Consider the following 16,027-nt stretch of genomic DNA (forward strand, 5'->3'; position numbering starts at 1 on the left):
GAGTATATTGGATTTTTTGTTGGTCAAATTATTTCTTCCACGAGACAATGCGATAATTTAAACGATGCTCCGGTGTGCTCCAGTCCATTTCAGAAATTAGAAATACATAACACGTCTGTAGAATAGTTAATAACTTTAAAAACTATTTTCCAATCACCAAGCCTTTATTGGCAAGCAATATTTCGTTCGTGTTATACATTGATTGGTACCTATTTAAAATATGATATCTTTTGATTGATTTTGAATTAGTACAACAAGAGTAGTATCTTCAAGAGTGACCTACCATTGTGTCTTAAGCGTAGGGTGTTCGACCAATGTGTGCTACCCGTGCTCACGTATGGCTGCGAGACGTGGACCCTTAACACGAGAGATGTCCAAAGGCTAAGAGTCGCACAGCGAGGCATGGAGAGGTGTATGTTGGGCATCACGCGAAAGGACCGTAAGAGAAACGAATGGGTTAGGAAGCAGACAGGAGTACGCGATGTCATAGACGTTGCCAAACAGCTGAAACGGAGTGGGCAGGGCACATTGCTCGCCGAAAGGACGGCCGCTGGACAAATGCCGTCATCCAATGTTACCCAAGGGGCACGAACTGCGAACTGGTAAATTTCTGCGGAAATACGTGGCAGCGAACGAAACTGGATTGAAAGAGTTGAAAGAAGCTTGGGGAGGCCTTCATCCAGCAGTGGATTGACCCCGGCTAATGATGACAACCATAATATAGAAAATGAAAACTCTTTTATATACGTATTTTTTTTATTCATTACCAAATACACACAATATTTACGTATTATGGATACACAGTACTGCAGAAAACATACCTAGCAGAAAATAGTATTAGTAGGATTTAAACTTTACGATTACCGCTATCTGAGTGAGCGCTCGTGTTTATTTATTAAAAATCAAAAAACATTGGGTATTTAACAGAATTCAAAACGTTAACAGTTTTTGACCAAGAAGGGTTGATACCTGCAACAACGAAGGAACCTACCTAATTGACAGATGAATATAAATTAAAATTACTTACTTAGGACGTCAGGATTGGAAGCCATCACTCTCGAGAGCAGGCAATAATATATCAAGATCAGAACTGACCTACGAGATTCAGAAGACTGGCAAGTAGAAAGGTAGTCGAAAAATAATCCACAAATTATTAAAAGGAAAATAATATATTTAAAACTATTGATCTTCCTTAAGCGTCAATGGCATTGAGCTACTTTACGAGCTGCTTGTAAAGTCACCCAGTGTCTTCATCAAACAAGCTAACAAGGAGATTGTGAACAATCTACCGAGAAAAGTTGAAAGCCGGTCAACTTTACACGCTACACGCCGGCGTGTTGGCCTACTGTGTCTGCGCAGTAGAGCTTAGAAGCGACCTCCCGGTAAAAAAAACGAACTACGTTCTGTCAAAATAGTCACTAGCTTGTTGGCTTTTCAGCGAATGGAAAGTTTTGTGTGTCATCGTCACATTCGCAGTAGCTGAATCGCCCGCTTTTAAATTCGCCAACAAACAGCTTGTAAAGTAGCTCAATGCCATTGGCGCATTAGGTGTATGTCTTCTGTTCTTTTTATATAGATTTATTTTTAATATGTATGTTTCTAGGTTTTCAAATGTATTTCCAACACTGTTTTTAATACTATAGGGATATTATAGGTACTTATTAATTTGAACAAACCACAAACATTATTTTTAAAATAATATTAGACTGTTGAGATTTCAAAATTCTTAGAAGAGAAAGGACATCGCTTTTATGAGATTTATCATAGACTGATTTTCATGCCATTTTACGGATTGACCGATTAACTGTGTGTTTTTTAAACATAAAACTTTGTTACACAGTTATGACTGTATGTAACAGAAGTCGTAAATAAAGAGTGTTGTCGGCTGTAGAGATCCGACATAAATAGTGCATAGGTACTAAAATTTGACAGCCATACTTGTCTTTTTCATTCAGTTAATAATACAAATTGTAGATGGTGTTGGTTTGTTTTCTTACCACGTTTTTATTAATTAGCCGGTATTCTTGTTTTTCCGGTTCAGATTTTTTCTTGTTTGTCCAAGATTTGAATTGGACAATTGAAGATTTTTAAGTAACTTCCCGACTAGCTAGACATTTGAAACTTTCAGAATATTATCAGAACACGACGACAATGCATTCTTTTAATATTTTTGGCCATCTTTAAGAAGAATCGAGTGCATTTTTAGTTAATTCTGTTTTGTATGTTTCGGAAAAAAATTCGTTAGTATTTTAGTAAAGTAATATTTACTACTCACTATTATTGGTTGCTTAGGGGTCCTAGCAACTAAATTATTAATATATACATGCGTCACTATGGAAATCAATATGAAAAGTCATAATGACATTTCAGTATTCTATAATATTTATTCAGTATTTCTACCAAGTACAAAAAAAGTATTTATTAATACATATTATTAAGCCTATTCCAAACCATAATAGTGGAGCTAGATTGTGGAGATCTGGTAAACTCTGGCAGTGCTCACTTTGACAGTTATAGATATTTAGTTATTTCATACTGTTGATTGGTTTTTATATATTCAATTTAGCTCTGCCTAAAACATGCCATATTAGATGAATGAATCAATAATACGACCATATCAAAAATGTGACAAAATTTTGGGTATACTATTTTTGTCGGATCTCTACCTTACGCCACTGTGCGACATAATGGCGCATCATTTCATGTCATTTTAAATATTAAAGTCGCAATACTTGCATACGAACAAACATCGCATTTGATCGCGTTTTCACCATTATGTACAATCTTGTAGAGTTCTAAATTGTACTCTCAGTTGACCATTCCTCTGTTCGACCGATCGTAAATTGCAACTTTGTAGAGGAAAAATTTCTTAGCATTCAAAAATTTTGCGGTTTATTACGCCAGACAAGTTTTTTCTTATTGAAAATGGACCGTATTATATTTTATCAACATAGGAATCACGCACACTCGTGTGCAAGCCAACCAAGATCTAGAAAAGTTGCTCCGGGCACTTAGCACAATTTTGAAAGGTGCTTAACGTTAAAAACTCCCATGGTTTACGCTTACATAACAGGTGTGAAGAGGTGGAGTGTCACTTTATGAATTATATAACACTACAAACACCAGGTCTTTCTTATTGAAAATGGACCGTATTATATTTTATCAACATAGGAATCACACACACTCTTGTGCAGGCCAACCAAGATCTTGGGAAGTTGCTCCTGGCACTCAGCACAATTTTCAAAGGTGCCTAACGTTCATAACGCCATGGTAAACGCTTACATAACGGGTGTGGAAAGGTGGCGTATCACTTTATGAATTATATAACACCACAAACACCAGGTATATGAACATACATACCATTTTTATGTTTGTCCAGTATTATGTCGTACCTTGTGTATTCTCAGGTGCTGTGACGTAATGCATGTAAAAGTGCACACGTCACATTTAAACGGTTTTTCACCAGTATGCGTCATTTTATGTGTTTTAAAATTACCAGCATACGAGCATGTGTACGAACAAAAGTTGCATTTATATGGTTTTTCGCCAGTGTGTGTCATGTTGTGTCTTTTTAAGGATTGCGACCATTTGCTGGTGTATGAACAAAAATCGCATGAGAATTGTTTTTTTGAAGTATCTGGCTTATTGTCTGATGTCCTCGGTGGATCTATTTTGTCAGAGGACTTTAGAATCATTTGGCTTTTAACAGCAATTACTTCGTTCTCAACAACTTTCTTAACTTGTAAACTGGTACATTCTTTTTTTCCGTCGCTTGTGAGTTGTGGACTGTGACATCGCTTGGTAGAAACCTACAAAATGCAAAGTAAATTAATAAAACTACACACAAACTATAGTAACAGATTGTCGGGTTGTCATCGCATGTTCTTCTTTATTCTCTCCTCGATATTTCACATACCTAACAGTACGATTCAAAAATTAATTCTATTTTGAGAATGGCGTCTGCAACTTTCCCGAAACTGTGAAGAAATAAGAGAGAAGGACACTAGACACAACACAAATATAATATATTACAATATCAATCAACCGAAACACTTCTAAGAAGCGAGTAATAACAATTTAATGCGTTTACTGAGTGTATTAATAGTGAGTATCGAATGTAACTACCAACCAGTAGCGAAGGGTGGAGGTAGGCTGTTAGGATCCTCCATAAATAGTGCACATTAAACGTTCACGTCTGCAATAAGACGCCGCATTTTTTTTAAAGCATTACTTGTTGACCTCAGTGACAAACAGCTCGGACGGACCGATGGGCCCAACAGATGTTTGGACCAACTTGAGCATCTCTTCCCTTTAGGAGCACATTCTCAGACATTCCCATTGGACGTGGAATGCATGGACATGTTGGTCGGAAATACTAACTCAAACAGTTTGGCAGTGAATCCACCACGTCCAGTCAAGAATTGACTGGTGTGCTCATATGAACTAATAGTACCTATACATATGAAGCATATTAGTATATTAAAATAATTGTAGAGGTGGTTCTGATAACGGAATTACCTGGTCCAATGGCCGGCGTTTGGTAATGGAACATCCTGCAACGGTATCATCGTATTTAAATGGATGTTGTGTATCTTCGCCGAAATCTCTACTGGAATTATCTGGATGGCAAACAGGTTCATCTTTTATGTTGGGGACATCTATCGTGCTAGACTGAAAAAAAATTCCAATCGATGTTAAGAAAGTTTTAATAGAATTATTATTAGGAATGGATAGGGGGGAATGGGACGACTGGCCTCCGGACAATTGGACGCCGCACTGTCGTAGACACGTGTAGACGAGGTATTTTAATCAGTTTCTATCTTCTACTCAGTAATTTAAATTTATTTTACATACATACATATAATAATGTATTCTTTATCGCGGATTGAGAATTACCATGCCTAAGGTTTTATATTAAATAAAAAACTCCTTTTACGTTGGAACTTAAACATATGCACGATTAAATCATTGTTTACGTCTGCATATTTACAGTCTTAACAACTATTAAATCATAATATAATCATTGAAGTATAAATAATAATATTGAATATTTTTTTTAAAGTACCTATAAGTACCTAACGTCTATTTATTTTCGAATTCCGTGGCGTCCAGTTGTCCGGTGCCAAACCGTCCTAGACCCTGGATAGGGATGTTGCAGGCCCAAATTAAGTAGGCAAAAATTACGTTTTTTACAAACAACAAATACAATGAGAGATTGTCATATCATTATTTAAAATAAATTCAATTTGACAGCAAGGTAAATTAGCGTATTTTGCTTAAATAAATCGCTCTTCAAATCTAATAATTACAAGATAAAAAGAACTTTTTATATACAACATTTTTAAATTCTCTGTCGAATTATAATGATCAATATGCTCAAACTTGTACTTGATATGAAGTAAATAAAAAACAAACAAACAAATATAGAATACTGAAATGTCATTTTGATTTCCATAGTAACGCACGTATATATTAATAATTTAGTTGATAGGAACCAGACCCCTAGCAACCAATGACAGAGGATTGGATTACGGATTTCTTCCGAAATAACTTTTCATGCTAAATAGAATTAACTGAAAATGAATTCAATTCTGCTTAAAGATGGCTAAAAGTATTAAAAGAATGCATTGGCATCGTGGTCTGATATATTCGAAAAGTTTCAAATATCTAGCTAGTCGGGAAGTTAGTTAACAATCAATTGCAAGATTTGTACTGGATAAACAAGAATACGAGCTAAGAAAAACGTGGTAATAAAATGGAGCTGAACACTAATAAATAAATTGTTGACAGTACATTCGGTTCATCCTTCTCATTACCTAGCATTATTGTTGTTTGTAATTTGTATTCTAATTGTTTCTTTTCTTAAATTTTTAAAGGCATTATCTAATTTATAACACTATCTTCATTTACTGTATAATATGTTCCGTAAGTAAAAATATAGACAATATGCACACAAAGGCACATAAATTTACTACAGAATCTCTCCGTTTCTTTTTACTCAAAGAAGATATATTTCTATGGAGGCGTTGAGTTTTTTGTTTCTGTAAAGAGGGCAGTGGGCCTAATAAGTATGGTAATCTATGGACAGATCAATAATTATATTGATATCTCCGAACAAACTAACTCCTCAATCAGCTCGTCGAAGATCAGTTTCAGAATGTACATTGGTTACGTCAAAGAGATTGGACTCCTCATATCTTTGGGTTAAGTCAATAATTGAGGGATGGTTGTCAAAATAAAAGTGTTGTATTGTGGCAATACAATATAATATGCTATCCAGTTTTTCATATTTGTTAACAGCTTTATATATGTTTTAAGTTAGTTCCTATCTTTCTTTTCTTTCTTTCTACCATGTCCGATCCAAATGGGATCATATGGGCCTACACAGAGTGGATGGTTGTATCAACAGATCTTATTTTTACGACGAATGGATGTCAGCCACTTGCTCAACCTATTAGGTCCATACTCTGACTCTTACACAAATTGAGAAACAATATGTGTACTTGCCAGACATAGGATTCGAACCTGGGACCCTCGACACCATAGACCGGTGCTTAAGCCGCGCGGCATGTTTAAAATCATTGACCGGCTCGTTCGACCAGTACAATTATGTTCAAATAAATCAGCAAAAATAGATATTGCGTGTTTTAATCGCCTTAAAAATTATAAAATCTCATGACGGCATCTGCGACACAATTAAACAAAAGCTCAAATAAGAGTAATGATACAGTGATTTTAAAAATACTAACCTGAACTGCACAATTGTTAGCGTCGGCAGCCTCTTGTTTTACGTATATTATATCGATGTGTGGAGATTTTTCACCATCTATGGGTACATCAAACCAATTCTTTTTATCTTCATTCGATTCGTTCTCGTCTGGTTCGCGTTTTACATCCATTCTGCCTATTCAACTTGGGTACATGTCATCCGTGACATTTCTTTTTACCATAGACAATAGCTTTTATGGACAGAGTATTCAGTGTTGTCTGTGGTAATAATTATGATCCAGTTAATTTACACAGAAAAAGGGTGCATATTCAAAACTTTGTCATCAATATGGGTGTGATGTTTACTGTCACCGTCATCTTTAGAATTATAAAGCCTGAGCATAACTTTTTGCGCAAGCAACGAGTGGTCCACTGCCATACTATTTATTGATAACGTAATAATTGCAAGCAGAGTTTGGTATTCTACAATGACTTAGAATCGACTGTCACATTGACAAACGTCCTAGTGCATTATGATAATATTATACACAGAAAAAGTTTACTTACCTTGCTCTTCACTTCCAATTATTATTATTAACACGTCATAACCACTAAATCAGATGAACTCCAAGGTCTCCAAGATACGTTAAAATAATCTGAAACTATGAATACTGCGACAAGTGAAAAGGCGAAAAGTAGGACCAGTCATGTAATGTATCGTTTTCCTTCTTCAGTGGGCAATGTTACTGTCCAACAAGAAGATTTTGGCACAAGTCGGAAGGCGCTGTCGTTGACTAAATAGCAGGAGCTTGTTACTTCACAGTTTTAACACGTAGCCAGAAAAATCTTGTTCGACAGTTTCTTGATATTTTCGAACAAGGTACCTACCTAATACAGCATTATCTGAACACTAACTCAATTTGTGTGATTTGTCGAAAAGCTGCTTTTTATTCTTCTTCTTCTTCTATTGTTAAATACTAAATAATTAAATTTTGTGTCATACTCGCCAAAACTTGTATGGCGAAGGGCGAAGGTAGGCTGTGAAGTTTCGACATAACGACCAGTGACTCTCCATTTGAAATCTAACAGCCCGCGGCAAAAAATGTACTCCAAAAAAACGAACCGCCTGTGAAAAATCGAACAGCCTGCGGTCCACAGCGGAATTTCTCATTGGTTGTTCGTAATTACATTTTTGACACTTCTTTAGTTGAGTTTGTAGGACTGTACTATATTTTTTCCCCCGAAATACCATATTTTATGCCAGCGCTCCATTGGCGAGCCAAAAGTCCGAGGACAATTAATAAATATATCGTCCGATTTTCTAACTCTGCTACTGATCAACAAACGAATAAAAAAGGCGAGCTGTCAAAAGTTGCGATAATCGTAATCTCTTCCGATAATCCAATAATTATTTTGTGTTATTTATATGAAGACTGCCATAAAATAATAAAGCAGTGAAAACAACACAAGTTTTACGTTTTCTTTTATGAATTTCATTAATACAAATAAAAAAATAATTGATAAATCTCTGGTTTTCTAATCTGTAGAATAACAAATTAATCAATGAAAATGTTTAAAACAATTACAGATTTTTTTCGGTCCGAATGATCGCGTATTAATGACAAATCGAATTTGCATAGTGTTCGACGGACGAAGTCTGGCAACTCGGAGAGTAAAATATCAAACATGTTTGAAATTCAACGAGCCTGGTCTGCGGATTAATAAGTCCGCAGATCTGCGGTGCTCCACGTGAAAAAAAATCAGAAGACTGTAAATCGTCTGACTTGCGTGCCAACGAACCGCCAGAGGCTCCGTACTATTATTTCACTTTGAAATATGGCAACACTTCAACATCATCATCATCAGCTGGGGTCAATCCACTGCTGGATGAAGGCCTCCCCAAGCTTTCTCCAACTCTCTCGGTCCTGTGTCGTTCGCTGCCACGTATTTCCGCCGAACTTTACCAGTTCGTCAATCCAGCGGCTTTTAGGGCGACCCTGTGGTCGTTTCGTACCCCTTGGGTACCATTGGATGACGGCATTTGTCCAGCGGCCGTCCTTTCGGCGAGCAATGTGACCCGCCCATCTCCATTTCAGCTGTTTGGCAACGTCTATTACATCGCGTACTCTTGTCTGCTTCCTAACCCATTCGTTTCTCTTACGGTCCTTTCGCGTGATGCCCAACATGCACCTCTCCATGCCTCGCTGTGTGACTCTTAACTTTTGGACATCTCTCGTGTTGAGGGTCCACGTCTCGCAGCCATACGTGAGCACGGATGGCAACACTTAATACAGCACAAACATTTATTATTGTCTATGGTAGAAAACAGCGTGGTGCTGCACGATTATGCCATTGCATTAGCTGCATTAGCGTCAAGCAAAATGGAAGTGAAAGACGAACCACATGATTTCGATTCAGAGCCAAGAGGACAGCATTTGTTGAGTGCACCAATATTTCATACTAATATCCCGAACGAATCTACTTATATTATGCAAGAGAATGCTCATACCGCCAGTAGTGCTTTTGAGGTTAGTTTTTTTAAAAAACTTTTTTATTAAGCTCAATTTTTGGCTTGTGTACCATGCAATCTTGTCGAACTAAAGGTGATAAGTGAAACAAGCATTTAATTCACATGCACTGGTCACGGATCACCGCCATCTTTAGATTAATGAAGCCTGAGCATAACTTTTTGCACAAGCAACGAGTGGTCCACTTTTCAGCTGTCAAAATCAGATCCCAGATTGCTTTTTAAATCAAATATATTAACTACCTATCAGTGTTATTTATAAATAATATACATTCATGTTACTCATCAGCTGTCAAAGTCAGACTAGTCCTTCACACAAAAACCGGTGGTATTATCGATGATTTCCAAAAAATATGTAGCATTGATCTATATGCATTACATTTGTAGAAGGTGTGTTAATGCTAGTGTATTATTTATCATGTAACTTATCTATTCAAATCAAACCATTCCCTGTGTGAACACGGCAGATGCGTCAGTATGTGCACTCTATAGAACGATAACTAGCAATGACAGTTCATACATAGACAATAACGGTAGAGGCGGAAAAAGTAGGACCAGTCGTTGTGAATGTATCGGTTTTCTACTTGAGTCGGCAATGGTGGAAACGATCATTGAGCGTGTGCTTAGATTGTACTTTATCTATGACGTTACTTATTAAAAATGCCATAACGTTCATAGAATATGTTTTGTTTCTTTTCAGTTGCCTGAAACGAAACATGTCAATATAAAAACAGAGATTGATTCTGAACGAGTTGACTTCGAAGATGAGTGTCTTAAAGAAACAATAAACCCATTCAATTATGAACATTCTCAAGCCTCTTCTAATTCGGAATGCAGACCAGCAAACAAGGTAAACAATAGTCTTATTTTGAACAACATAGCTATATAATGTACCTAATCGTAAATAAATTGTATTAGGTATTATAAAATAGGTTTTGTAGTTATTGAGTTTGTTTTCGTACCTACTATACTTAATCCCATAACCAATGTGTTTGATTTGTCAAAAAGTTTTATCAAGTAAAGCAATGAAGTACCATTTAAAACAACAAGACCATTTGAATAAAGATCACGGTATAACTAAAATGATTTATGTTATTTAAAACACCTAACTAACCTTAGGTAGGTACTCGAATAGGGTTTAGGGCCTTTTTTAATGTATAAATACAAGAATCTCTAATATTACCAGGACAACTTATAGCCGTAGGTAGCAACAAACGAGGAATCGAAAGTGAAATTCAAAGACGGCCACCAAACGTTGTAAATAAATCCACTTCTCCTCGATTATGAGCGCTTGTAAAGTAGATAAATCCACTTTTCCTCGATTATAATCTATTGTAAAGTAAATAAATCCACTTTTTCTCGATTATGAGCTATTGTAATGTAGATAAATCCACTTTTCATCGATTATTAGCTATTGTAAAGTAGATAAATCCACCTTTTTCTCGATTATGAGCTATTGTAGAAAAGTTTTTAATTGCAATTTCTATATCATATTTAGTGGAACGTGAGTTCAACATGGTTGAAAACGGTCAACTCAAAAAAGAAACCGACTGCAATTAAGTAATCGTGGTGATTTAAGAATGCTGCTGATAAATATAAAGCAGAACCTTTATAACATAAAGGTTAATATATTATATTGGTAGCAGCGCACCAAGCTCGTCCATCAGATTTGGATCACTTTGTATTTATTCATAATTTAGATTCTTTTTGTTGTGTTATTTTAGTTTTCTATGTTAAGGTGATGTCTCTAGGTAAAGTTGTTATCGAAAAATAGCTAGAAAAGTTTATTAATCGGTAGATATATATTCAAAAGTAATGAGAAAAATAAAATAAAAAATTAAGATGTATCGTGGAGTTCTATATACCAAAAATACGTGTCAAATTCGGTACATTTCTATCGGGTGGTAAGAATGAATGACATAAGATTTATTATCAAAATTACGATAAAAATATACCTAAATCTATTACCTAGCGAAACGCTAAACGTAAATTGGAATTTATTATATCCTTATATCTTTTTTTTCAAATTTAAAAAACATCGATTTAGAGGTTAGAAAGCACGCAATTAAAATCGAAATATCTCGGCTTACACGCAATTTATCGCGAATAACGCTTAGCGTTTCTATTAAAAATATTATTTATTAATTTTTACGGCAGTTATTTAAATTTAATCTTGTATTTTTGTATATTAACGAATCGATAGAAATCGAAACCATAATAATTGCTCGAATTGGCAACATGCTGACAACACTAAGCCGACGCTTGGCCGTATAGTGCTGCCGTCGTGGAATTATTTGGAAACAAAATTTCTTCATACAAAATACACACACAACCATAACATGACGTTGAAAATGAAACTCACACATAGACAAGACAAAATAACATTATTTTTCTCTGAATCTTGGCAAAAATCAGTTTGTGTTAAACTTCTATGCGAAATTGCCATATGAATAAAAATAACTTAACAAATTAAAATTACAATATTTACTTAATATACGTAGGAACCTGCCTATATTCAAAATTTGATACTGAAAATTATTTTCAATTAGTATTTGCTTAAATTACAACTGTTTTTTACCATTATTTATGATAAAAATAAACAAATCTCGCATTTTGACATATTATGGCAGCACCATCAATAATCACCGCGCGCTTAGGCAACCGCCAATCGATTTTATCTTTTTATTAATTAATTGTAATAATTATAATTAATTATAAATTAATTAACTAATCAGTAACATTTTCGTTACTAAGTAGGTCGTGTGATTATTGATTGATTTTTGGTGAAGAAATCACACATTGTATGATTTTCTGCAACCAAAATTATTTTATTAGGTTATGTTGTAGCTACTGACGTTTGGCGTGTTGTTATTCTTTATGTTTTATGCATTTTTATATAATTTATGTTACTCAGTGCAAATTACGTGATATTGTTGTGATAAATTATATTGTGAGTGTTTAAATTACATCACATATTCAGTGTAGTTTAATTAAATAGTGAATACCAGAGGTGTGTGATAAGTGAATATAAATCTTTGTTACATATTGATCTAGTACCTATATTTTATTAATAATTATGGATGTGCCATGTGTAAGTGTTAAAAAATATAAGTCCTACACTAGAAAAAATACAAAACTATCTTAAACTACCAAAATATTGATGGAAAGTCGTGATGAATACTTTAGGAAACGGAAGTTAGTATCATCCAACACAGCCGTTGCTTGTGAACCAATTCCGGTGATAAATAGTGATGTATCCATCTCGGATGACCCAGACAATCTTCCAGTATTGACAGATGAGCACAATTATTGTGTGAGACTTGATAGTTGTGAAGACATTCAGAGCTGTTGGCCGAAAAAATTGAAAACGTATTCGGTATACGGTATATCGTATACGGTATTAAGTCAACATTGCATTTTGAATGCAGGTGTTGTGAGAAAACAGCGTCAGTATTAACTGAACCCCAAACGTCTACGATTAATACATCATTTGTTTGGGGATCTTTAAATATCGGGATTGGTTACAGTCAGGCACAGGAATTATGCGGTATTGTGGGAATTCCATTCATGTCTTCGGGAACGTTCCAAAGGCATGAAAAAAAAGTTAGCCAGTCATGGAAAACTCATTTGTGTGATCAAATGTCGAAGGATATAGAGATCGAGAAACAGTTGGCTATAGAAAATAATGAAATTGATGAAAAACACCCCTATATAACGGTCATTGTTGACGGAGGTTGGTCAAGAAGGAGTTATGGCCATAGTTTTTCTGCCAAATCCGGAGTGGCATGCATCATCGGAAAACGAACAGGAAAACTTCTTTACCTAGGTGTTAAGAACAAATATTGCCACATTTGTACCATCGCAGCCAATGAAAAAAAACCAGCTAAGAAACATGAGTGTAATATATCTTTTTCTGGACCATCGACAGGCATGGAGCAAACCATTGTAGTTGAGGGACTAAATTATATTTTTGACAAACATCAAGTATGGGTAAAATTTTTAATAGGGGATGGTGATTCAAGTGTATTTGCTAGGGTGCGTGAGAGAGCACCGTTTGGGTATAAAATTAAAAAAATGGAATGCGCGAATCACATGGTCAAATGCTACACTAGCAAACTTTATACGATGGTTAATAACGTAAAATACGATACGAAAAGCCGAAGCTTATTGCGGAAGGAGATTAAACGTCTCAAAAGTGCTGCACGATACGCTATAAAACGATGCGAAGGCAATATCACTCAGTTAAAGTTGGATTTGAAAAATGGACCCAATCATGTATTTGGCGAACACTCTGAGTGCCGTGCAGATTACTTCAAATAATTAAAAGTGTTGTTATTAGTCGGCTAAATCGTCAAAATCGTCTTAAGGCGAGACGTTTAGATTTCACTTCCAGGTATAAAAAACCAACTGTCCCTGTAAGCAACCAAGCTGACTGTGAATATGGCCCGCATGCTGCCGATTCAGATATTCCACAGTTGGACTTACAGGAGAAAATGAAAGAAATTATGGAATCTTTACAGGCTGGGGTTTCTTGCGATACAGATTGTAAGCAATTGCAGTTGGCGACAGTAGGGCAAAGTGAAAATTATTTGTGGATTGATGCCAGGCATAAACGTTTGACAGCATCTAAGTTTGGGAATATTTTCAAAATGAGAAATACGACACCACGGCATAATACTGTTAAAAATATACTTTTCCCAAGTGATATTGTGACAAAGGATATAATGTATGGCAGGAAGAATGAACGCACTGCTATTGCCTTATATGAAGCAAAAAACAAAGTCACTGTTATGCCTTGTGGTCTTTTTGTAAGAACGGAATTCCCATTTTTAGGAGCAAGCCCCGACGGTTTAATTGGGGAAAATGGGTTGATAGAAGTTAAATGTCTTCCGTCCATCGGTTCCAAACCAATTTTAGAGGCAGCATTACAAAACAATATATTATGTTTAACTATTGTGAACTCCGTACTTCACTTAAAAGAATCACATAATTATTGGTTTCAAATACAGGGACAGTTGTACATTGCGAAGAAGGAATACTGTGATTTAATTGTATATGCCGACAGTGGAATCGAAATCATACGACTTTTGCCAGATCCACAGTTTGAGACACGTGTTCTACCGCGTTTGATAAGTTTTTATAATGATTGCCTTCTTCCAGAATTAGCTGATAGCCGTATCCAACGGGGTATGAGAATTCGCGAACCTGAGTTTATATTAAATAATTTGCAAACTAAAGCGAAGAAAATAAAAAAGTAATTTATGTTGACTTCTGATATAATTCTCGCAATAAATATGTCATAGTTTTCCTTGACATTTGGACATGGAATTTCGCGTATCCACAAAACTGATAGACTACGTAGTGCGCTCTTAGAAATCACAAAGGCCTACCGAGCAACTTCAACGGACGCGCTTCCGGTCCTGGCCGCATTCTTCCACTTGACCTGCACATACAGGTCAGCGGTCCGTCAACGAAGCTCCTCAAAGGTGAGGAGGCCATTGTTGGTGACTTTCACCTTGCCCCGCCTCCTCGGCATGTTGCTGAAAAAGTAACCTGACTATACGTCTATTGACGCTTGACGCGGCATAGAAGACCTGGCAGCGACGGTGGAATGAATCAACCAAGGGCCGGCACACATTTTAATTTTTTCCAGACATTAAATGGCGATTGGAGATAACCAAATATCTGACTCCTGACCATCACACCGATCAATTTGTGATTGGACACGGTGGGTTAGCTGGCAAGCTCTTTGAGCTTGGACTTGTAAGCCGTCCGACATGTCCATGCGGAGGGGTAATTCAGGATGCCAACCACATCCTCTGGGAATGTCTTAGAATGTGCTCCCGAACGGGAGGAGATGCTCAGGTCGGTCCAACCAGCTGTTGGGCCCATCGGGCCGTCCGACTTGGTTGCTACTAAGGCCAATTATCCTGCATTTAAAAAATTTGCGGCGTCTTACTGCGGGCGTGAAGATCTCTACACGTAATTTTTGCTGTTCGTATGATTAGCTTCATTATTTTTTCATATATACAATAGAATTATTTTTATTTTAATAATTTCCTTGCGCTCTTCTCTCCCCGGAACTTTGCATTAGAAAGTAACTTCTTTAAACTCAGTCAGAGCTCACTTTGAGCGTAGCAACCTTAGTCCTGGGTATCTTTTCCTAGGGCATTCCCAGCCTAAAACTGAACTAGATGCTTCACATCAACCAATGTAGGGCCACGTGATGGCTCGTGGGTTAACTTCAATAATATTGCTTATTATATATACTTCATTAGAATAAACAACTTCTTTTGTAGCTGTTTATGCATGCCATGCTTGTTTCGTGGATTTTCACGATGGTTTTCAGATTTTTCGTGTTCTATGCTTATAACGATATCTCATAATTATTATTAATTTACAATGCTATACAATGTAACCAATGATTTATTATATTCTAAAATGTTTTAATGAAAATAACTAGTGGAACTTTTTTATATAATTATATACCATATATAGTTAGTTTATTTAGTGGTTATTTTGGTTTCTTTGGCAATTCTTCCAGAATATATTCCTAGAATTGTCGGACTTGAGCGATAATAAAACGCATTTCTAATCTACGCATGCGTTTTACTATTTATTATACATGTTTTCCTGATATCGTCGCCTTGGAAGTGAATAGAGCTTCACGGATGTCATTTGTGTATTAGATTGTTTAGCAAATTTGATGGAAATCATGTTCCTGTAAAAAGATCAGTTATTTTTCTTCACCATAATAATAATTATAACCAATAAGTATTTCAAAAATTGTTT

The 16,027-nt window shown here is 35.9% G+C and overlaps 1 protein-coding gene and 1 long non-coding RNA gene across 2 annotated transcripts in view; both read right to left on the reverse strand.

Moving 5' to 3' along the window:
• The window catches only part of LOC147077210 (uncharacterized), a 332,131-nt gene that overhangs the window by 232,000 nt on the left and 84,104 nt on the right, over positions 1–16,027 (reverse strand). The window lies entirely within an intron of this gene.
• LOC147077220 (uncharacterized) lies at positions 3,649–6,950 on the reverse strand. The gene is made up of 3 exons (XR_015069427.1): positions 6,750–6,950; positions 4,519–4,671; positions 3,649–3,809 (listed from the first exon to the last, which is right to left on the reverse strand). It is a non-coding gene; the product is annotated as an uncharacterized LOC147077220 (long non-coding RNA).

Source organism: Rhyacophila brunnea, unplaced genomic scaffold (assembly GCF_057557595.1).
Source record: "Rhyacophila brunnea isolate RB1 unplaced genomic scaffold, BYU_Rbru_1.0 scaffold_13, whole genome shotgun sequence".
NCBI lineage: Eukaryota > Metazoa > Arthropoda > Insecta > Trichoptera > Rhyacophilidae > Rhyacophila > Rhyacophila brunnea.